The 25471-nt window shown below is 35.4% G+C and overlaps 1 protein-coding gene across 2 annotated transcripts in view; it reads right to left on the bottom strand.

Annotated features, from left to right (window-relative positions):
• LOC145292927 (uncharacterized) overlaps positions 1–25471 on the bottom strand; it is an 825634-nt gene that overhangs the window by 295437 nt on the left and 504726 nt on the right. For both annotated transcript variants that reach the window (XM_080139095.1, XM_080139094.1), the window contains exon 2: positions 23768–23789. The gene's annotated coding sequence lies outside the window, so the exon portion shown is untranslated. The remainder of the gene's footprint in view (positions 1–23767; positions 23790–25471) is intronic.

The following is a 25471-nucleotide window of genomic DNA, read 5'->3' as shown; positions in this document are numbered from 1 at the left end:
CTGGAAAAATTATGTGGGAAACTTGATAACCCCGCATTCATGTCTTTCATAATTTTTGTATTATATATTCTTTCATTTATTTTCTAGTAACGATCTCTGATATTTAATAAATAATTAATAAATGATATAAACAAATTTCGTAATATGACGCTTGGAAAAAAATTGTACATGACGGACAGATAAAATATCTGTATATATAAGATATTCTATTCGAGATATTCCAATCCAAATTTACAAAGAAACTAGCAGACCTGCCCGGTGTTGCCCGGCGTTGTTCGATCTTAAAATGCACTTAAATATGATATTTTAATTTACGCAGATTTAGTATTTATTATTACTAACAGAACCCGTAGAAATTCCACGGTAGTTGAAAATAAAAAAACCCACACACACAGACACATCAGTAAAAACATCTTATCACATAATCAAACAATTACATTGAAATTGGACCATGTACCATTAAAGACTTAACTAAATCACGGAGCTCTGGATCTGCAACTCCTGGTAACTCTGCTGGCAATTGCATCGATTTGATGCACTGTTCTGATCTTCCCTGATCTCACAACATTATGATCATGTGACAGTGGTAGCTCTCTTTTTTAAAATTCAATAACAAACATTTTCAAATAGTATTCCCAGTACATGTCTGCCTTTAATGTTTTTGGAAAATTCAGTTAGATCTGTATCATACACATGTGATCTTAGGTCAGGTCGATTTTATGTAAGTTTTGATGGCCCCAAGTTGTTTACTATTTAAAGAGATCTTAGTTTACACGTGTATGTAAGGAATAGATCTGGTTTCTCATATTTACAGAAAACTGCTTTTTACTAATTGTTTTGTAATAATTTCAACATGGCATATAAGTAAATAGTATAGTTTTCACATGAAAATACGCAGGTTTAAAAGAACCCCATCAAAATAATCACTCCATGATTTTACTTATTTCAACATAACATGTAAGTATGTAATAATGTTTTCACCTAAAATGCGTAGATTTTAAAGATCCCTAATCAACAAAAGCGCCCTATGATTGTAAATATTTCGACATGGAACTTAAATAGGTAATAATGTTTTCACATGAAACGCATTGGAATTTGTACTAATTTCAACATGACATGTAAGAAGATGATAATGTTATCACCTGAAATGCGTGGATCTAACAGATCCCGAAACAACAAAGGCACTATACGATTTTACTAATTTCGGCATCACACATAAGTAGGCAATAATGTTTTCACCTGAAATGCATAGGTTTGAAAGATCACTAATTAATAAAAGTATCTTATGATTTTGCATATTTTGACATGACTCTTTAGCAGGTAATATTCCCACCTGAAATGCGTTAGAATTTGTACTAATTTGAACATGACATATAGAATAGCGCAATAACATAGATGCACAAACATCTAAATGATTTTTTGATTTAATTTAATTTTATTTAATGAGCAATAATAATATCAGATTCAAATAAGTAAAACTTGAAAAAGAAATGAAAGTAAATATTTATTAAGAGTCCGTTATTATAGTCATGCAATAAGCAAATAATAATTTCACTTACAAATAATAAATTTTCATTTTTAAAAAGAATTTATTACGCCCATTAAAATTTACACAAAATTCTCGTATAAACTATTTTAGTTATTTTCTATATTTTTTGTAAGTTTTTACGAATAAACGTTCATGCGTACGTAAAAATCTAAATCAGCTCCCAGAAAGTTGAACAGAAAATTCAAAAGCCAATTTTTTTTTACTTTTCATTGGTAAGCAATATTTTTTTATCCAATCAGGATGCGGCAGTATTTTCCTAATCTAATAAGAATGTAACTAGGTTTTCCCTTACCAGTGATACCATTTTTCTTTGTTTTGTTATTATTTAATGATTATTTGCCATTTGGAACATTCCACTTTCCTTTTAAGGGATGTAACGATGATTACGGTCGAAGCTAATACGTAGATAGAGTCAATTATTTCATATTATATTGTACTCAATATACAGTCATGATTTCAAAAGTAAAATAGTAAATATTATTTGAGTGCCATCAGCTAGAAATGAAACCGAAGCCTAAACATTACAAAACATAGTTTCATAATTAAAACTACGTTAAGTAAACACTGAAGTTTATTTGTACTCAATATACTTAGATCTGTGGAGAGGGGTGTGAATTTTATTACATACAAGCTGGTTTCAAGGACAACAATTATTTTGATAGACAGAATGGGACGATCCACATAATTTTATAATTATATAGATTAACGACAATATACACGATAAAGTGCGAAAAAATAAAATACAGCATTCGCCTGTCAATCGATTTACTACTACTATTACTACTACTACTACTGCTACAACTACTATACTCGAAAAATTAACTGAGTGTGGAAGGAGCGTGCTCACTGTAGGGTTCACGTCCAACGGAACAAGTTTTGAATAGGCTTCCCCATGTGTTAATTACAGTCAACGTTGCTTAAGTTTAGCGATTTAACGAGAACCGATGTGTTAACGTATAATCATGCCGTATATACGAATGTTCAGTTGGACTATCAAGAATGAATAAAAAGGATGCCAGGAAAAACTCTGGAAACACAGATATCGCATGTTTTGCCGACACATCGGACAACAACGCTCACGACGAAAATTAACTCCAGTTAATGAAGCTTACATTACTCACTAATTTGGACTGAATGAGACTTGTCATTTCAACCAGTATATACCATAGTAAAGAAGACCATGACAGAGCTGTTAATATGCGCTCATTCGATGAGGGGCATGCAGTCTTTTTGCAAACATTTCTGGAGCCATGCAGTACGCTGGTCATGTTGTGGAAAGAGTATCCCTTTTTATCAGACTGGAAGGCCATTAGAGGATGAAGGTTAATGAATGTAAGATGATCGTGTAGTAATCGGTAATGGTGTAAATTGTGTAGAATTTGATTATTTATGGAGACAGCTCAACAGGAACTTGTTTGCACTTGATTTGAAAGTTACTATATTGTATTCAACCGAGAAGCAGGACAGCGGAACAGCGTTCCACAGACGGGCAGTTATGAGAAAGATGCTTTGTTCATCAAATCTTCGTTTAGATTTCGGCGCAAATAAAGTTTCGATCAATGTAACATGCAATATTCTTCAGGTGTATCTTGTCGGAAATCTTTCTCTCAAATTCATGAATCTTTCTTTCAAACTCGAGAATCTGGACGAAATTTCAAATGGAACCTCTTATAAAATCCAACGTGGTAGCATGCTCTCATTCTGTCAACCATGGCTGTGTAGAAGTTCGAAGTAACTCGCAATTGCATTTTTAGTGTCGCCTGCGCTGAGGACTGAACCATCAACTCTCCAATAGTGTAACAACTGAATTTTAATAATTACTTTATCCAATGCTTCACGGGTTCCTGCGGATATCTCACCAGTCGTCATCTCCAAATTTAAAAAACATTATACGTTTACATTGTTTTTCTTCTGAGAAACACGACACAAAAAAGTATCGTTCTTTGAATTCCGAGAAACATCACCCCATCATTCGTTTTCGGAACGATTGCTAAGATTATTAAACATTTCAGAATCAGCCTGAAAGCATTCTGTAATTACGTTAACTGCGGAATTTGGGTTGGACGATGGATTCTATTGATAATTATAAATCATACACAAACTCGCGTTGTGTAAACGGAAGAGGCAATTAATTGGAAAAGAGATTTCTTTGGCGCAACGAACCAAATATTATCGATAATCGCACCTGCTTAGCAAAGTAGAAATGGAATAAACAGAGATTTAAATAATCGATATTCAACTGAAAATATTTTCTCTGTGAATATTTTTTAATGTTAAAGCCCATTCTTTCTTAGAATGTAATATTCCTTTATTAACTTTTTTTTGCTGTTAATAAATATCATGGATGTGTCATGATCCGTTATAGAAATGTGGTCATGTTCCCGTGTGGTAACGTTGAAGGGTTTACCATTTAGCTGGCATTACTAGTATTGAATATTCATATTTCAATTAACTGTTGATATTTGATAATTACATAATTATCATTCTCTGATACGAAATACTTATTTATGTAATTCTATTTTAAGATCTGTTGTATCCGATCCTTTACCAAAAAACCGCTGAAAATATGATTGAATTATTCTACATCCGCAGAAAATATCTCACTCCCGATGCAATCCACGATTTATACAAGGGCAAAATACGTTCTAAGTTGAAGTATTGTTGCCAGATCTGGAGATGAGCTGCTAAGAGTACTGTTTCCTGCCTTAGCAGGGTACAAACCGTACTCGAAATCTAGTGGTCGAGGACATTTCCTGCTTACTTTTTTTCTCATAGAAAAGACGTTGCAAGGCTATTCCTGTTCTATTTTTGTTTTGATGGTTAGTGCTCTATTAAACATTTGCCCAAACACTCGTCTAACTACAACAATTACTATCAATTTCCATCACTCTATAACTGAAATTAAATGAAAATTCATAAGCAAAGTTTGTTTTCTCAGACTGTCTACCCGTGGAATAATATACAACGGGGCTTCTCCCCGGCTGACTATATCAGGATCGTTTTCAAGTCTAATGTAAATAAGTTTTTGTTGAACCATCCTCTTAAATAATTAAACCCGGCCAAATTCCACAGCGTCTACCTAACACGCATTAGCCCTCAACCCAGAGTGCCCCTCTGCTTTAGTAAACAGTGATCCCTTAGTAAATTAAAAAAAAACAACAAAAAACAAAAAAAGCTAGTACCTCTCAGAGTAGATAGCACGTTTATCCGTTTCGCAATGAATATGGATAATTTTAGTATCAATATTTAAAAACCTTAAATATAATGTTTGAAACATGTAATCTTAGTAGTTATTACAACGCACGGAACGAGAGCAAGTGGATTAAATGCAGGGTTTTGTTAGAAATTATGCACAGATTTCCGAGTTCGACATAAAATTACTAAGCTCAACAAAATGCAACCGAAGAAATTCAGATATTGCATCGACTGAAACGTTGCAAGAATAATATCTAAGAGGAGAACAGTATCTGAATACTCCTAAACTACAACATTCAAGCAACTAGACTTTCAATTACATTTATTTTATATGTACGATATGTGAAGATCATCTCTGACATTGTGCCTTGCAAACAGAGGGATCAGGTTTTTTCTAATAGAGGAAATGCCGTAGATAACAATAAGTTATATAATGTGAAGTTGTTCACAGAGAGATAAACGAATGCTAGGTAGAATAGAGCCTGCTTGCCGGTGGGGGGGCACTAAATCATATTTGAAATTATCTGAGGTAGATGAATGTCGTATGAGATCATCCGAGAAAATGGATTCTCTTTTCCTTACCGGAAAGGAATCGATATTTGTAGAGACAGTTTTATGTTTAGACGAGAACGAAACAGTTATCTTTAATGGCCTGGGTTTCTGAAAATCGAATCGCCATGTGATAAATATCGGCACTCGTTGGTGACAACAGGACGGAAACTGATAAACAGATGGGCGCCCTTGTGTCAATATAACACACACACACACACACACACACACACACACACACACACACACACACACACACACACATATATATATATATGTATATGTACATAGGTATACATGTATATACATATGTGTAATTATGCATATATTCTTGGAAGTTTTTAAAACATTTATAAAAATGGAGCTAAAATACTTACTGAGTATAAAACATTTATAAAAATGGAGCTAAAATACTTACTGAGTATTGAACGAATACCATAATGTTTAGTTCGCTGCACCTTATAATAACAAAGGTCCATATAAATATTCAGCCGGATCAGCTTAATAGTTTCCGAGAAAAAGTGGAACGGACAGACAAACAGACAAATATACATATAATATATGTAATAATAGACTGAAATAAGTAAACAGCTGACGCGAGAACACAAAAAAGTTGCAATTGTGATTGAAAGAAAAAAAGATGAATAAAACGGAAGAAAATGGCGAGATTAAAAAAGCGTACACCAACTGTGAATGGAAACTGCGAAAATGATTCTAGCAGAAAATCGAATCATTATTCAGAAAGCGCAAATCATACTCCTTCCCCAACCATGCAACCGTTACGAGTTTTGGGAAGCTCTTATACTTTCACGTTTCCGAGATGGAGGTGAGGATTTTATGATGCATTTTATTATAATCAGCAGCAGATGTCAACTGGAGCGGATAGAGAAAGGAAGCATCAATTCGACGTGGAAACTTGTATTTGGCAGCTTATTATTCCACGTGCAATGTGCGTTATTTTATTTATTTATTTTTTAATCGTGAAGTGTCTTAAGCGCATTTGGAATTTAAAATCATTACCTGTTCACAATGTCTATTTTTAACAGGAGTAGTAGAATAAGAATATACACAACGACAAAATACGATAATAAATCAAGACAAGTACGGTAATATACTATCATACATACTTTCAAACCAATATACATATATATGTATGCATATATATGCATATATACGTATGTATGTATATATATATGCTATATATGTATATACATATATATGTATGCGCATATATATGTATATATATAAGTATATGTGTATATATATGCATGCATGTATATATATGTGCGTGTATATGAAAATACGTATATATATGTATGTATATGTATAAATGTATTTGTGCACTTGTCTATATACTCTACTATTATTTAAAATGAACTTTGTGTGTGTGTGTGTGTTTGAGAGAAAGGGAGAGAGAGAGAGAGGAAGAGAGGAAGAGAGGGAGAGAGGGGGTTTCCCATTGATTCAGAAACGTCTGGGCTGTTTTATTTTTAAATTACATGTAAATGTATTTGATATGTCTGGGAGTCTTTTACGTAGGTCTTGTAGCAGAATGCGTCCGGGTAGTATAGAAAATCGATAATCGAAAAGATTCGATTGAAAAAATTTAATCGTTTTTTTCTTAACACTTTATATAACCTAACACCACAAATGCAGTTGAAAACTTTATCACCGCACAAGCAGAAAGTTTAGCATATAAAATCAACTGTAAATTTATTTTATTAGGCCGTGACACCTTTGAAATGAATGTTTATTTTTAGAGCACAACTAAACCATGTGACTTGACTTTTTAACGTTTACGTTTAATTCAAGTTATTATGTAAAAACGATTCAATAAAATCACCAGTTCGTTCTTTGATAAGACAGGTACAAGTCCGAAATTAATCTTTCTGTTTAAAGCATAATTAAACCATGATACTTGGCTTTTGCATTTTAAACTTTCAGCGAATCTTTTATTTAAAGATAATTTTATAAAATCAGCAAGAAATTAACTACAGTGCAATGTAGACAACAATGTATTGTGGACTAAGTCACTGTGACAAGGCATGTAAAACTTCCTCATAATACACTGTGACGGATCCCTTACTAGAGCAGGCAATCAATCGATTTGATATAAAAAATGGGTGATTTAACTAATTTCAATGACAATTAAAGTATGGAAGGGTGAAACATTGAATCTCGGACAATGTCATGCCTCTCTCCTCGTATATGTAAATATGTATAAAAAAGTATACACATATATGTATATGTGTATTGTATATATATATATATATATATATATATATATATGTATATATATACTAGCAGTTCCGCCCGGCTTTGCTCGGGCCCTATGTACTGTTCACAAGGTTATGTGCATATGTATATATTAAAAAAGTGTGAATATGTAAAGTAATGCCTTTCTGTATAATAGTCTTTCTTAACTACCATAGAGAAAAGACAGACAGAGATTTTCACTTTTATACATATACAGATAGATAAATAGATAGATTGGATGGACTATATAGTAATGATTTAAAAAGTATAAAAGCAAGACTCATGCGCCACCACCGAGAATCGAAACCAAAACGTTCAGCTCACAATTTATTTTGCCTCTAGCCGTCAATGACTAGGCTATAATAACATGTTTACTGCAAGGCTAAAAATTAAAACATGAACCAATAGCTACTACTTCTCGAGCGGCTTGTAACTTGTGATAAAAAGTGGAGCCTTTACGACAACCGGCGACGTTCGGCACAGTGTTTGGATGCCGAAGAAGCTCCACAACATTTCCCGAAACCGAAATTACACCAAAAAATGGCTATGTTGATTGTTTGGTGGTCTGCGGCCGGTCTCATCCATCACAGTTTCTTGAATCTGGGCGAAACATTTACGGTGGAGAAGTACTGCCGACAAATTGACGAAATGCACAAGAAGCTCGAACGTATGTGCACGAGATTGGTCAATATGAATGGACCAATTCGCATCCATGACAACGCTCGCCCGCATGTTGCACAACTTATCCTGCAGAAGCTGAACGAATTGGGCTACGAGACTCTGCCTCATCTGCTGTATTGACCGGACTTCTCGTCCACCGATTATCACTTTTTCAAGCATCTGGACAACTTCCTGCGCGAAAAATGCTTCAAAAGTCGAGATGATGCCGAATCGGCCTTCAATGACTTCAACGCTTCCAGAACTTCGGATTTCTATGCTAATGGGATAAATAAACTTGTTTCTCGTTAGTAAAAGTGTGTCAATTCTAATGGTTATTTTTTCGATTAATAAAGTTTATTATGAAAGAAGTTATGATCTTTTGCAGTTGAACGTCACAAAACCACATTATTTTTTCATCACCACAATAAAAAAGGGGGGGGGAACAAAAAGATACACATTGAAAAAGGAAAATGTTTAACAATTCTATGTAAAAATTGTGGAGAAACATGACTCATAAACATGGAAGAGTGCGTACATTTAGTATTTGATTGACGGGAGTTTATAAATAAGGTAATTCCAGTAATCATAGTATTAACCGGACTCATAAAATTATTTGAAAATATGCACGCAAATATATCCAGTGCAAAGAAATACATACAATTATGCTTAAAGGGAAATTTATTTTTTTACCATGTAGTCACCGTTTATAAAGGCTCGGAGGCCACTCAAGGACAACAGTTATGAGTATCCTGATCGTGGAACTTGTATAAGTTTATTTATTTTAGAAGACGGACCATCGGGAACCGGTTTAGATATATTTGTTACCCTCTGAAATAATGTGTAAATAATGTCTGACATTCAATAAAATGCAGCAAAGTTACAACATTAAGGCGATTAATGCAGAGAATAGTTTGTATTATTCGATTCATTAGACTTCTATTATTATATTTTCAACCTAGGGACTTAATATTTGAACTTGGTAATCTCTGTCGAAATGGAGAACTCGTACAGATTTTCAAACTGAACATATATTTGATACACTGAATAGCCTACCGTAAACGAAACCGATGTGAACACGAATATCAATATGAGAGCAGTAGTTCGGAAAATACAGATAAAATAAATTATCAATCCTCATCGCAAAACTGCAATTCATAGATGCCTCGTTAAAAAGCAAACCCAAAGTTATTCTCTCCAAATTCTTCACCGTTAAATTTCTAATAAAATGTTATTTAAGAAAGAGTGACTTTGGATATTTGCATAGGATTTTGCTTTTAATTATATAAACAAAAAGACAGAGATCACAAATATAGCGTCGATAACATTAATCTAGTGGGTAATATATAAAGATCAACAGCATTGTGTAGATGTGAGTTAAATTGTTCTACGCTTGAGTTTGCAGTCCTTAACGATGTATTAAATCAACCGTGAGATATCGCCAGCAGCAGACTTTTTGGTGTCAGGATTAGAACTAATATATATATATATATATATATATATATATATATATATATATATATATATATATATATATATGTATATACCAAATTATACACCACAGAATCTATTATATATATATATATATATATATATATATATATATATATATATATATATATATATACTAGCAGAACACGTTAAACGGCGTTGCCTGCTGGAAAAATGCCCCCACTGCGGCGTAAAAAAATAATGTACGGCTGTTGTTTTTGTTGCCCAATTCCCAACTTCCCCATGTTCAGAACGGTTTTCGGAATAGAGACCGCCAACCTTCCTATGTTAAGAATGGCTTGTGAGTGGAGACTATTTTAAAAAAAAAAACTTGCCCGAAATGTAACCTTGATAACCGCTGTATGGATTCTCACGCGCAAATACTCTGAACCATATATATATAATGAACAACTGGTGTAAATGCAAACATATAACACATGAGTGTTCTCTTATGGAAAGGAAAACAGTTTGTAACTTACATGTGTAAAATATTGGGTTTAAGGTATGTTTATATTTTGGTGGGCTAGGGAATAGCTGTGGGGAGAGGGCGGTATATGTCCTAAAGTAATTGTATCTATCAAATCTAAATAATATTTTCTGAATCAGCATAGAGGAAAACCTATAAAATTCCTCATTTTTTAAGAAAGTTTAAAATTGGAAGTAAGTCCAAAGTAGCTAATCAGCGGCTTGGTTCCCACCAGTTTTGGCAAATAACAAATAGGATCCTGAACAGAAGTGTGCGTTCTATCCCAACTATTATCATCTCCTCAGCTTCAGACAAGGCCAAACTATTTGCCAAAAACTTTGCAGCTAATTCTACCCTAAGACTTTAACATAACGACTTCTAAAAGTTTTCGGTTGTGCTGAAAACTAATATCACATTTAAATTCGGGGCAGATAAGTTGTTTTTATGATATGAAAAAAAAATGGCCTTTTTTTAGAAAGTGGCGGATCAGTTTCCTATATAAATTTAACGTAAAATGGGCACCCACTTTCTGGCCACCTAGTAATTTCTTCATATTATGAAACAAATTTAAATGTGATATTCGTTTTGCCCACCCTTGAATTGTTCATTGTTCTGAGGGAGACAACTGTCTTTTAGTAAGAGATTCGTTCAGTAGAAGGAAAACATCGCCGCTCGGAAATTTTACCCTAGCTTTAGTTCTACATGAAAGTACACATACGTGACATAAAAACTTTCCTTCTTGTAAAGGTGATCGCATGATAATATTGTGAATCCTCGAATGTCATGCCAAGCCACTTTGAGATTTGTAGATTAGACCACAAATATAACAACTTAGTGTTGCCGGATATGCTGTGAATGTCTCCTCATAAGACTGTCGTTCCTTTCTTTGATTGTGTGATTTCAGATGATTTACAAAACCAGCTTTTGACAACAGGCATCTGCCACATACAGTGCACTTCAGTTCCTACTGAAATTTCTCTGATATTATCTTTTTGTCCTGCTCTCTTAAAATATGTTTTAAGACAGTAAGATCTACATGCTGCTCTTCAAAAATCTTAAAACTTTCTCTGATGGTTTTTCTCAACCGTGATCGATCATTCGCTTGCACTTCTCAGTTATGTAATGCATCTTCAGTATTTTCAAGATGTTTTTCATAGAATCTTAAACTTTTTTCTTGGTTTATGTTGTGGTCTTTTACCCTTATCTATCTCGCCATAAACACTTGTTTAGGAAGTCTTTTGTCCTCCATCCTAACCAAGTGTCCAGTTCAGCGCATCTGATTTTGAATGATTTTCATTTCTATACGAGTACTATTTGATCGTTCAAGAACTACAGTGTAAGGTGTTAGAGTCCTTCAGTTAATATTAAGTATTCTCCGGATACAACTTTGGTGAAACCTTTCCAATAACTTGAAATGCTTTCTATATGTTGCCCAGGTCTCTGAACCATATAGTAGCGTAGTGATAACGCATGCTTCGTAAACACTTAGTTTTGTTTTGATATGATTCCCCGATCTGACCACTCACGTTTCTCCAGTTTTACAAAAGCAGAACTGGCTTCGACTATTCTGTGATTTATCTCAGTCCTTACTCAGTGTACTACCAAGATATACAAAATGGTTCGTGGCATTTAACTTCTTACCATCAACCAAGATGTTTGTTTCAATATATGGCGTCCCTATAAGAGAGGAATAAATAACATATGTTTAAAACATATGTTATGTATTCCTCTCTTATATATTATGTTTTCTCAAGGCTGATGGTAAGTTTAAAAGCTTTACAAGCCTCTGATAACATGTCTATAACCATCTGTGTGTCTGTTTCTGAATGTGAAACAATGTTTGCATCATCTGCACATAAAAGTTCAAGAACCAAGTTCTGAAAAGTTTTCAACTTTGCGTTTAGACGTCTAAAGTTAAAAAGTTTACCTGATGTGTAAAACCGAAACTTCATCCCAATATTGCAATTGTTAAAAGCATGCTCTAGCATCACAGCAAAATATATGGAAAATAATGTAGGAGCAAGTATATAACTTTGTTTTACACCGTTTTCAATAGGAATTGGATCAAATAGAGAATAAAGTTCACTCGGGCGTTCATATTATGGTGTAACTGCTGAAGTAACTCCACACAACTAGTAGGGAAGCCTAGTTTTCCAAGAATTTTCCAGAGTGCATTGCGATTGATAATATGAAAAGTAATTTTCAGATCGACAAAAACTTGATACAAAGGCAGTCGCTTCTTCATACATTTTTCCATTAGCTGTCGTGCAGAGAATATCATGTTCATTGTGCAGCAGCCAGATATAAAACCACATTGATTGGGATGATAGCGGGACAAATCCATTTCAGCAAACAAATTTAACATCACATTTACTAAAACCTTCCTTACTGCTTCATGCAATCTAATGCCTCTATAATCATCACACTCAGATTTTGACCCATTTCCTTTATAAATTAGGATCAATACTGCATCAATCCAATCTTGAGGGATAGCTTTACCATGTCAAACATCGTGGATGAGCGTATGAACTGCGTGAATTACGCTATCACCTCCAAATAGCAATAATTCAATAGGTATCCTATCAACTCTGGGTGCTTTCCCTTATTAATCTCTGTTAATGTTCTTTTGATCTTATCACTGCTGGGATAAGTCATCATCTCACTAAGGACCTCCCTTTGAGGGGGATTATCAATTACTATATCATTTACTTCAGATGGATTATCAAAAAGATCCCGAATATTTTCTGTCCATCTTTCCATTGGATTTTACAAGTACCAATGTTGGAGCTTGGTTGATTTTCCAATACATACCTTTTAATGTTTTGCGGTCATAATCTGATAATTTAACCCACCACTTGTTCTTCATTCGACATGTTCTACGCTGTACTCTTAATTTTGCTTCTTTATACACGTTTTCTGCATTTGTTTTAGCTTATCCATTAGAACAAAAACATATCCCGTGAGCCTTTTTTTTCTCTTCCAAACGATTGGTGATTGTAGAATCATTTTTATCAAACCATATGCACATGCGATGGTGGTCCCAAAGCAATGCCTCCGATTTAGATTCGGCCCGAATGGATAGGGAGGAGATTGCGATGCGAATTGCATTGTTATAAAAACTGAAATTATATGTTCATGGCCTTAAAGTTTAATATTTTTGTTTCAGATACTGACAGTGTGAGAATCTAAGAAAGAACCCTTGTAATGTACCTGAAATAGAAACAGAGAAAAATCATTGGATTCTTGGAAAAAGATAATTGAAAGCGATGGTGACCATGCTGAAAAAAAAATTAGTAGAACACAAATTAAATTTTTATAATAAGATTTATTTAATTTTTAAATTAAAAATTTGATTTTAGTTTGTAAAATTGGATTCAGGTCGTATTTTAAAGTTATTTTATTTTATTATCTATATTTTAAAAGAGGTTAATATAGTAGAAAAATCCGTTAGGCAAAATGGGTATTCCCCCAAAATCTTGAAAGGGTTGACATTTTTAAATGAATTTCGATATAATTACATGGAATTTTAATTTTTAATTTGATATTGACATAAATTTTAAGTTTTAAATTCCAAAGATAAATTAAATGAATAACTTTTGGATTTAATATTAAAGGTATTTAAATAATTAATGGAAATTAGATTTTAAATTTAATAATAAATGAGATTATTTCCTAATATATATATATATATATATATATATATATATATATATATATGATGTAATATACTGTTTTGTTTTTAATTCCCCGAAACAGTGTTTCATGGTAAACAAATGATGATCCCTTAAAAATAAACAATTACTGGTACTATAGTGAATTCGAGAGAGCAAGTTTGTGTAGTGATTGCAGGTGATTGAATGACTTACTGACTAAATGGTTTTCTAACGAATGATAATTTTTTTGTATAGTTTTAAATGTTAAAAACTTCCAAGACTCTCTCTCTCTCTCTCTCTCTCTCTCTATATATATATATATATGGAAACACACACACACACACACGCACAACACACACACACACATATATACATGTGTGTGTGTGTGTGTGTGTTGTGCGTGTGTGTGTTGTGCGTGTGTGTGTGTGTGTGTGTGTTTCCACTTCCGGTTATAAAAGAGATGAGCATTGGCTGAAGAGAGCTTGATATGGGTATCTAAAACCGTCCCTAATTATCGGGTTTGAAACCGACAGTACCGATGACTGTTCTCATCTAAACTTTCTGTAAACAAAACATATATATATATACATATATATATATATGTGTGTGTGTGTGTGTGTGTGTGTGTGTGTGTGTGTGTGAAGGGTGTGAGTTCCATATAAAAACGTTGATTTAATTTGAATAAAATAAAATACGCATTAAGTGCGCTTGAAAGCAAAATCACAATGTAATAGGAGGAAAATAAACAAGTATTTTACTTGTTTGAAATTTATAACAGAAATATATTTCGGAGCTAAACTCCATCTTCAGTATGTTGTTTTCTTTTTTTTTTGTCTTTTCTTATTTCTTATTATGTTGTAAAGTTGGAAAAAGAAAAGTCTTTGTAAAGAGCCGCGCGTTGTATCCCAGTGGTTGTACTTTGAATGTTTGAACTGTGCGTAGGCAACGCGAGAATAACGTCAAGAGTGTGAGTTCCATTTAGAAACGTTGATTTAATTTGAATAAAATAAAATACGCATCAAGTGCGCTTGAAAGCCAAAGCACAACATAATATTAGGACAATAAGTAAATATTTTACTTGTTAAATAATAAATATATTTCGGAGCTTAACTCCATCTTCAGTATGTTGTAAAATATATTTATGTTATGCATTTCAAACATTCAATATATTTGTTTGTTTTCCTAATATTACGCTGTGATTTGGCTTTCAAGCGCACTCGACGGGTATTGTATATATATATATATATATATATATATATATATATATATATATACATTTATATCTTTCTATAATATAAAGCTGAATGTGTGTGTCTGGTCAGGAATAGGATCCTATATGGTTGACTATTTAAAAAAAATGATTACATATAATGATAGATGATGTATCGAGACACGGGAATGGGTATGTTTGATCTGGTATAATGATGATCCATCAAAATTGTGGGGGCTGCGTACGCGCCTGGTCCACAAAGTATGAAAACAAAAAAATTTTAAATAAAAAAAAAATCGTTTACAAGTGTTTTTGATATAGATGTACATAATAATACTTTGATAAGTATGTTTTAACTTAAATAGGGATGGTATAATAAAATTGTGGGGTCTGCGTTCGCGCCTGGCCTCCATAGAATAGAAATAGGCACAAACTTTAATAAAGACTTTTCATATCTATCTGCGCAAGTATACTTTGATAATTATGTTTCAGTTTGAAAAAATATGGTATAATAAAATTATGGGGCATTCGTTCGCACCTGACCTCCATAGAATGGAAATATGTCACAAAGTTTAACAATATTTTTTTTAATATAGATCCACAGAATATTGTAATAAGTGTTTAAGTGTGAACAGTATGGTATGGTATAATAAATTATTGGGGTTATCTATTTTATTTTTACTTCCATCATATTTTGCTTTTATTTTGATACCCTCAAATTCGGAGCTATCTCTTTACAACCCTTCCTTTTCATAACCTATCATACTTTTTAATTTTTCAATTTTAATTTTTTTAATTACATTTTCACCACAAACAAGGCGCATTGCCACTTTGGTGTAGGGGGCTACTATCAGGGGCAGCAACTACTGGGGCACTATGTTGGGATTTGGGCAGCAAGATGTCGGTTCACGTTGCACTTGAACTTCTGCATGTCAGTACATTTGGGGAAGCAGGAACTTGGAATGGAATTCCAGAGTCTAGCGTTTCTGGGGAAGAAACTACTGGAGTAGAAAGATCTTTTACATCTAGGGATCTCTACTGTGTGGGGGTGGGATTTAGCTGCCTGTCGGGTTTGTTGAGGGTGTCTACGTCGTGGGGACACAAGTGTCTGCAGTTCGTCAGAGCATTCACCATTAAAATACTTGTAGAACAGGCAGAGGGATGCAACGTTTCGTCGATGGGACAGAGGCTGAAGCTTAGATGCCAGTTCAGGGCCTATCAGATTGGCGACTCTTTTTTGAAGCTTGTCTAGGAGCGAGAGACTAGCAGCAGATGCACTGGCCCAAATGTGACACCAATACTCCATACATGGGCGAATGGTGGCCTTATAGAGGTACAGGATACTTTCAGGTGTCAGCAGTTTTCTAGCACGGTAGAGAGAGCCTACCTTTTTCGCAGCGGCCCTGGCAATGTTTTCAATATAATTGTTCCAACTCATGTTTCCTATGAACGTTAGGCCAACAGTTTGAAAGATGTACTCTCACACAGGGAGTCACTGGCCATTGTTATTGGTGGCAGAGAAGGTTTCTTGTAATTATTGAAGGAAACCAGTTTAGTCTTGACAGCATTGAATGTGACCATCCAGTATGTCCCCATTCCACTACAGATTGGAGGTCATCCTCTAGTGGTTTTGCTATTTCTTTAGATATGTGTTCATTTGTTTTCCTGTCGTGCCTGTTATAGAGTGTAGTGTCATCAGCATATATACCCATCTCAGAGGCAGTTTTGTCGGGGAGATTATTAATAAATATTAGGAACAATAGAGGTCCCAGGATAGATCCCTGAGGCACTCCCGCATTTATATCACACTGTTTAGACGTACGACCGTCGAGGACAACCTGGATTTTCTCTTATCTAAGAAGGATTTAATTATGTTAAGTATTCTACCAGTGATATTGTATAATTTAATGTTCCTGAGGAGACCCTTGTGACATACCCTGTCAAAAGCCTTAGATATATCTAGAGCTACCGCTCTGCCCTCCCCGCTTTGTCCAGTGAATGGTATATACGTTCAGAGATTACAGTGAGGATGTCAGCTGTGGAACGGGCATGTCTAAATCCATATTGTTTGTCAGTCAGAAGTTTAGCATCTGTAAGGTGCCGGACTAGAGCATGGTTAATTATGGTTTCAAATATTTTGGCGAAAAGTGGGAGGAGGCTAATTGGGCGATAATTTAATGGGTCAGTTCTTTCGCCAGAATTCTTGAATATTGGTACCACAGGAGCAGTTTTCCAACAGCCCGGAAAGCATGATTCATTAAGGCATTTGTTGTAGAGTTTTGAGAGAACTGGAGCTACTTCAGCTGAGCACTTTTTTAATAGCACAGCTAGGATGAGATCAGGTCCACATGCTTTTGAAGCGTCAAGGTTTTTTATGATAGCGTCTACCTGAGCAGGGGTGATTTTCAGATCGTCTTGCGTGGCGTCTGTCCGCAAAGGAAAGTCAGGCAGGGGGTGGTTGGTAGGGTTCAGTGTGGAGTTTGAGGCAAACCGGCTGGCAAGCATATTAGCCTTGTCGGTTGCTGAGAAAACAACCTCGTGATTGTTGGTTAGTAGGAGAATTGTTGATTGCCCAGTATTTACTACACTGTTGTAGATTTTCCAGAAGGTACGATTTCCTAATTTTTGTGCTTCGATGCTTTTTTTAGTGGTTTCAGTGAATTCTCTCTTAGCTGTCGCTATTTCTTTCTTAATGTTACTTCTAACTTCTATATACTTTTGTTTGTTTGAACTGGACTTATGTCGGTAAAATCTGCGGTATGCATGCTGCCCTAGAGCAATGGCAGTAAATCATTGGGGAGAGTGGGGCTTGCTATAAAATTTCCGCATGGGAACATGTGCTTCCATTGCTGTTTTGAACAATTCGGGGGTCTCATTTGCGCACTGTTCAGCAGGAAGAGAAAAATATTTCCCCATGGGGCATCTCTGATAAGATCTTTGATGGCTTCCCAGTCAGCCTTTTTATAATATCACTTTGTTTTGAGCACTGGCTCTTCAGTTTTGGGTCTAGAATTTAGGGCGATTTCTACCATTATCACTGCATGGTCAGCGTTCCCGAGTGGGCTGTCAGCATTTCTTGTACAATCCTCGGGAACTGTCGTCAGAAACAGATCTAGAAGTGATACTTGTTGTTCTTGCTGGTCAGGGAAACGGGTTGGAAACGTAACCATTGGTGATAGGGAGTGAGATATAGCAAAACAATGTGTTCTGCTGCCCGCTGCATCTGTGTGAGTAAATAATCCAAGCCAGTTTTTGTGGTGAGCATTAAAGTCACCAAATACATGTACCTGTGCGCTAGTGTCAAGGGAGAGTGCTGTGTCTATGCTGTCAGAGACTTTGTTTATTATGGTGCAGTCCTGGGTCGAGGAAGAGCGGTAGAGGAAATAAAAGTAGCTAAAAGCACATAAAAGCTTGATCGTCCGTTTCTAGGTTTGTTTCTCTAGTCAGGGGGAGGGTGTTACGAATGTAGACTCAAAGTCCGTGCATATGTCTGTCAGAGTCCTTACGACAGAGTGGGAGATAGCCAGGCATGTTAAAGTAGTTAGAGGGGATGGAGGAGTGTAGGTTAGTCTCGCTTAGTGTTAAGATATCCGGGGTATTTGTTAGGAGAAAATCTTCAACATCAGCTAAATTAGTTCTAAGCCCACGTATGTTAGTGAATGCAAGTCTCCAGGGAGGAGGCGAGTTGGATTTGTTTGTCCCTAGGCCTGGTTTAAGCTTATTTTTTTATTGTACTGTCATCATGTTTTTAAAGAGTTTGAATTAGGTGAGGGGGAGCTGAACAAGAGGTTATGCAGTGTAACAGACATGCAACACAAGTAGACTATTTGGTGACCTTTCTTCAACTAGGACTGTGGCGTCGGGAAAGCCCATCGGGGATGAGTGCAGGGTCCCTTTCCATGCGCGACATGGCACTACAAACATCCCGATATTATACAACTGTTGATGGAGCAGCCGCTAAGCGCTACCAAAGAGTTAGGGCCCATGTACTACCAGTCGGAAACAGCAGCCAGGAACTGTCAATCCGGTACCCTCAGCCCATCAGAAGATCACCCCAATCTAATTGCACAGCCATGCGTGGTACTCAAGCACTCCCAAGTGCCCAGTTATGAGGGGTGGGATATGTCGGGAGTGGGGGAACGGCATTCAATGCCCTAGACAAGAAACAAGATCTACCACTAAGTGTTTTGTCGATTCACTTGTGATAGTGTTTCTGCGCCTGAGTAATAGGCAAAGAAGGAGTATGGAAGCCGGCAATAGACAGAGCCTACCTACTCCTTAAGCAATTTAGGTTTGCAGACCTGTAATTTGTTTGAGTCACCAGCTCTAGGAAGGTTGTCGTCCAAGACTAGAGAGGCCTCCCTCCCCTTTGGTTTAGTTTCAGAGTTTTCCTTCTCCGGACGGATGATCTGGGAAAATCTACTGGGTCCATCAGCCCTGAGAGGGTTTGCTCCGCGCCTGGGTCCTACTCCAGGTATTTCTGCGACCCAGCGTGGTTAGTTAATGTTACAGGGTTAGTTTGTAGAGGTTATATACCTAATGAATAGTTACACTCCTCAAAGTGATTTAGGAGCATGCAGTAGAAGCGGTTTTGTGGGGAGGCTTGTTAGAAAAGCGTTAGTGCGGATTAGGACTCTTACCTGAGGTTTAACATTTTTTTAAAAAACTTTATATTAGTTTAGGTTCAGGATAACGTTATGGTTTGAGTAAGTATTAGGAATTGAGTTAAGAAATTTAGCCCAGTCACTGTATATTTAGGTTTACGAAGGTTAAGGTGTAGGTGCAGTACACTCAGGGTGTAACTGGAGGTACATTATGTAAATAGATATTTGGGCAAGTTTTCAGTAGGTGCAAATAGAAGTTGTGTCAGTATTTCTACTATTGAGGGGGAGATAATTTCAGTTTTAATTTAAGAGTCATAGAGAGTTTTGCATGACAGGGTATATCGGATTTGGTTTAGTCTTGTTTGTTGCAAAACCATCTAGGAAGAGGCAATTGTTATGTACTGAAGATCGCTTTGTATCCGAGTGCATACTTTGGCTGGTAAGTACCAAACTGGCTAGGAATGAACTCTAATGTATGTCAGGGGTAGAAATGTATAGATGTTTAGTGAAGACTGTTAGGCGGTTAGTATGTGAAAGTTAGGAGCTGGAGGTTAGGGATTCCACTACTAAGGTGTATGTATAATGTAGGGTTTTAGTGGCAGCTAGTGGGGGGCAGATAGTTAGATTTCAAGGGTCAGGGTTATTTACTATTTTCAAATACAGTAAAGTTTCATTTGGATTTAGAGTTTACAGTATTGATTTAGCTTGGGAGAAAATAAAGTCTTCCTTTCTTTCCCCCTATTTTGCATGCAGGTTAGACATATGCAGTAATCTTGGAGGTAAAGAGAACCAATTATTTCGTGATTCGGAATTCATATTTTTAGGCAGTCATTAAGGTTGGGGATAAAACATCGTATCTATTCAGAAAAAGTCCTAGTGCCGCAGCTAATATCACTGTAGATTTCAGTTAAAATTATAGTAACAGTTAATTACAAGCTACATCCAGTGGTTTGGTAGAGATATCAACGAGGCCTCTTTATTAGTACAAGTGAGCAAAGGATAATTGTAGATATTAAGTATATTACTTGAATAAAGTTCTTCTCACTTAAATCCATGTTTGTGCTAATTTCATAAATCAGAGTCAATTTTCTGTAGGCTGTTTTTGAACCCAGTCAACGACAGGTACTTTTGCTAGTATATATATATATATATATATATATATATATATATATATATATATATATATATATATATATATCACTTGTATCAACGAGTGAACTAGTTTAGATTGTTTGAATGAAGAGAAAGTTAGTAATGCCTGTAAATTAGTATGAATACACAGACAGCATGAAAATTAATCTCTTTCTCCCTCTCTGCCTGCATGTTCTGTAATATTTTAGTTTCTGATGATATTCACTTTTAACGGTGAACCCTATTTTTTATTACTTACATCTTTTCTTACTAAGACGTTGAATTATGACAACGAAAGTTAGATAAATGGATATCTCATAAAGTAAAAGTGTGGAGGTCATATAGCATGAAGTGAGACACGGTTTAAGCTATATGAAGGCACTTATTAAAATATGGCTCATTTAGTTAACTGTAGAAAAGGTTCATTTTTAAATTCACAATAGATCAAACGAAACAGTATCGAAAATGATTATACATTTCGATCATTAGTGTTTTAGGTGATCCACGAAGCGCAACTTAGTGTCGCCCACACTTCAGATGACATCATTAGCTGTGGCAAATATGTGCTTAACATACAGGTTCAGGAAGCATCTTGCTACCGATTGCAGGTACATTACAACGTGACTCACATCCAAGAGTTATCGCGAAGTATAGACAAAAATAAAATATAAAGAAATCAGTTAGTTACAACTTTTCAGAAAGTTTTATAAAAATCCAAGACATCAATAATAAGGACAAAAGTGTAAATTTTAGCCATTTAAACACAAAAGGCATCCCTGGGGTGGGGTAACTGTATTTTTAGCGGATAATCCGTTCTGTTACGTTTTACTCATATCATATTTAATGTTTGTGCAAAATTTGAAAAAAAATCCAAGGCGTAGTTATTGAGAAGAGCGCGGACAGACGCTCCTATATGGTTGACTATTATAGAAAACTGATCACATATAATGATAGATGATGTATCGAGACACAGGAATGGGTATGTTTGATCTGGTATAATGATGCTTCATTAAAATTGTGTGGCCTGCATAAGCGCCTGGTCCACAAAGTATGAAAAAAAATGTTTACAAGTTCTTTTGATATAGATGTACATAATAATACTTTGATAAGTATGTTTTAACTTAAATAGGGATGGTATAATAAAATTGTGGGATCTGCGTTCGCGCCTGGCCTCCATAGAATGGAAATAGGCACAAACTTTAATAAAGACTTTTCATATCTATCTGCGTAAGTATACTTTGATAATTAGGTTTCAGTTTGAAGAAATATGGTATAGAAAATTATGGGGTGTTCGTTCGCGCCTGACCTCCATAGAATGGATTATTTCACAAAGTTTAATAAGGTTTTTTAATATAGATCCACAGAATATTGTGATCAGTGTTTCAGTGTGAACAGGTATTGTATAATAAATTATGGGGTTTGTCTATTTTATTTTTACTTTCATCATATTTTGCTTTTTTTTTGATGCCCTCAAATTCGAAGCTATCTCTTTACAACCCTTCCCTTTCATAACCTATCATACTTTCATAAATCAGAGTCCATTTTCTGTAGGCTGTTTTTGAATCCATCTAACGACGGTTACTTTTGCTAGTATATATTTATATATATATATATATATATATATATATATATATATATATATATATATATACATACTAATTTTCGATGGTCGTCATTTTTTATTTCTATTCGGGTAGTTAATTCTTTCTCTAATACTATAATATGTACATATTTGACAGGTTAATATGCTTAGTTCTGTGCGCTGATTTTTAGAGTATCGACATGTAAATGGATGCATAAATAGCATATATATGTGTGTGTGTATATATATATGTGCATGTGTATATATATGCGTGTATATATATGTACGTATACACAGGCTGTCCAAAAAGTCACTGGAAGATTTAAAACTTAAATAGATTCTTTTATTCTTGATGATATATTTCTGTAATTTTAACACAATCTGACTTATTCATTGGAAAGCTTGTTTTTAAAAGGCAAAATTCAGACCATCTTTATTTATTAAAAATAATGTATTTTTTTAAATATTGCCCATTATTTATTTATTTATTTTTTGCTTTGCATATTTGTGGTCTTTCCAAAACATTAATGACAGATTGCAGAATCTCTGGATTGCGAATTAACTCCCTTATTCCATTCATTATTTTTTCCTAAAATTCTTTCAGGGTTTGAGGTTTGTTAATATAGACTCTTTCTTTAAGATATCTTTACAAGAAACTGTCGGGACTAGTCTGAGGAACGTGGTGGCCATTTGACTTTGCTCTTTGATAAGCTCTTTGAATCAAACCCCTTTATATATATTATGGAAGTGCGCCCACCAAAAAGTGCTAAATGAGTTAACATAGCAATTATATTCAATTTGTTTATACAAACATTAATGGCTACATATGTGAGTACATGTTTCTTTAATCATCCGTTTTAGGGATACTCCGTCTTCATGCCAAGAAATTCCCTCGAAATTTCACTCAAGATACAAAACAATTCTCATTAATATATGTAGAGAGAGAGAAAGAGAGAGAGAGATAATGAGAAAGAGATATAGAGAAAGAGAGAGAGAGAGAGAGGGAGAGACTAGTGGTAAATGCATAAGTCCAATAGTTCAGGCATGGTTAATGGTGGCTTTGTTTGTTTTTTTTACACAGTGATCGCCACTTATCAAGGCCCGGAAGCGACTCAGGGATAAGGCTTATTGCAAGTACATTACGTTAGTGTGGAGATTTTATGAAGTGTTTAATTAAGGGGGCGGTTCATTAGGAATTTGTTAACATTGGACTTGAAGACATCCAAGTTGTAGTCCGGAGGGAAGCAGGCAGACGGAACAGAGTTTCACAGGCGTTCAGTTCTAAGAAAGAAGCTTTGTTCATGGAATCGGCTATGTAGAGATATCATGATTAAAACCTGTGTTCCCTTGCAACATCTAAATTTTTACGCCAGAGATTCGTAGATTTATTAGTAATTGAAAAGGGAATTTAAAAAACAGCTTACCTTATTTCAAAGGCCGGAAAACCTGAAAATATATAAATTACAAAAATATTTTAATCTTAATTAATAAACATGTAACTACTTGCAGTTCAATAAATAAAAGCATTAATTTCTTTAAACGTGAAAGTTAAAACACTACGTAATAACAGGAAAATAAACAAAAGAGCATGCTTCCATTTATTATATACTAGCGGGGCTACCCGGCGTTGCTCGGGCCTATGTACTGTTCATAACTTTATGTGTATATGTATATATATATATTAAAAAGTTTGACCCATGTCCAGGTAACCTACATCTAAACATTCACGTTTTTAGACCCAAACTTGGTGGAGGAGTTTGGTAGAGTTTTCAAAGGTCAAAAATGTGAATAGCTACGAAACAGCAGTAGTGCCAATCGACCGTACACCTAATATAGTAGACACAAGTCGAAGGGTAACGACAATAGCAAAGAAAGATGATAAACACAGGATTTTAGTTTAAGACGCGTGTATCATGCTTTATTTTTTATCAAGAAAAAGGGCAAAATTTATGACATCACGATCAGATGAAGAAGGAAATTATTTCGTCCCTGAGGTATGATGACGTCTATGGGCACTGGTACGAGTCGCTGGACGTCAGTGGGTACTGGTACGTATAGCTAGACGTTAGTGGGCAATGGAGCAGGTAGCTTGACGTAAATGGCTACTGGGGCAAGAAGCTGGATGTCAGTGGGAACTGGAGCAGGAAGTTGGGCGTCAATGGGTACTGGAACGAGTAGTCGAACGTCGAAAAACGCTGATACGGTTAGCTGAACGTCAGTGGCCCTCAGGAGCTGGTGCTTGGAAGCGATAGAGTTGTAAGAGATAGTTGGGGGTCGCTAGAATCACTGCAGATGTGAGTTGGAAGCGGTAGAGGCTGCAGGAATAAGCTTGAGTCAATGGGAACTGCAGGAATTTGCTATGAACCGTTGGAGTAAGCTGGAGGTGCTGCTGCAGGAATGAGATGAGTCGCTGGAAGTTGCAGAAGTGAGCTGGAGTCGCTGATAATGAGCTTAAGGTGAAGCAGGTTCGTTAATTAGAGTAGCTTGCTGTACGAAGTAGACCCAGGAAGCAGGCAACATAAAGAGTTGAGTGTGCATCGAATTCTGAATTGCATAATTTTTTTGTGAAAAAGCCTTGAAAAGGGCTGTTTGAGTACTGTTGCAACTGCTTCTGATTGCTAGGACGACTTTTTCCGCCAACTCATAACTCTTGAGCCGAACTATATGATTTGCTGTGAACTCTGCTAACTTCATGTGGAGTCCTTCGTGCTACAGGGTCCACGGTTAGTGATTGTGTCGCTACAAAATGAATGGCTATTATTAATTTTGAGCTGCATTTCTTACCGGAAAAATTGTTTGTGACGTTTGTTGTCAGTATTTATTTAAATCTCCGTCTAAAAATAAAAAGTTTGTTATTTTGTTTCATTGCGAAAAATTGGGGCTGATGTTTTTTCTTTATTGTCAAAGAAGAATTTGTTTCTGTTTTTAGCACGCGATGTCGTGACGTGTTTTAAGACGTGTCTTGAATTCGAGTTTGTTGACATTGTAGGAGCAATGATTTGAAACCGCAACACTACCATTAAAACGAGCAACTTTTGTGCTCCGGAATTCATATTTCTACATTGTCACCAGTATTCTCAATGCATTTTTGCAAGCCTGTTTTAATGCCTCGGTCCTAAAGGACTGAA

This window comes from Euprymna scolopes, chromosome 14 (genome assembly GCF_053919585.1).
Source record: "Euprymna scolopes isolate OS-2025 chromosome 14, ASM5391958v1, whole genome shotgun sequence".
Classification (NCBI taxonomy): domain Eukaryota; kingdom Metazoa; phylum Mollusca; class Cephalopoda; order Sepiida; family Sepiolidae; genus Euprymna; species Euprymna scolopes.
Note: the sequence above shows the minus strand (reverse complement) of the source record. Positions and strands in the feature narration are given on the sequence as shown.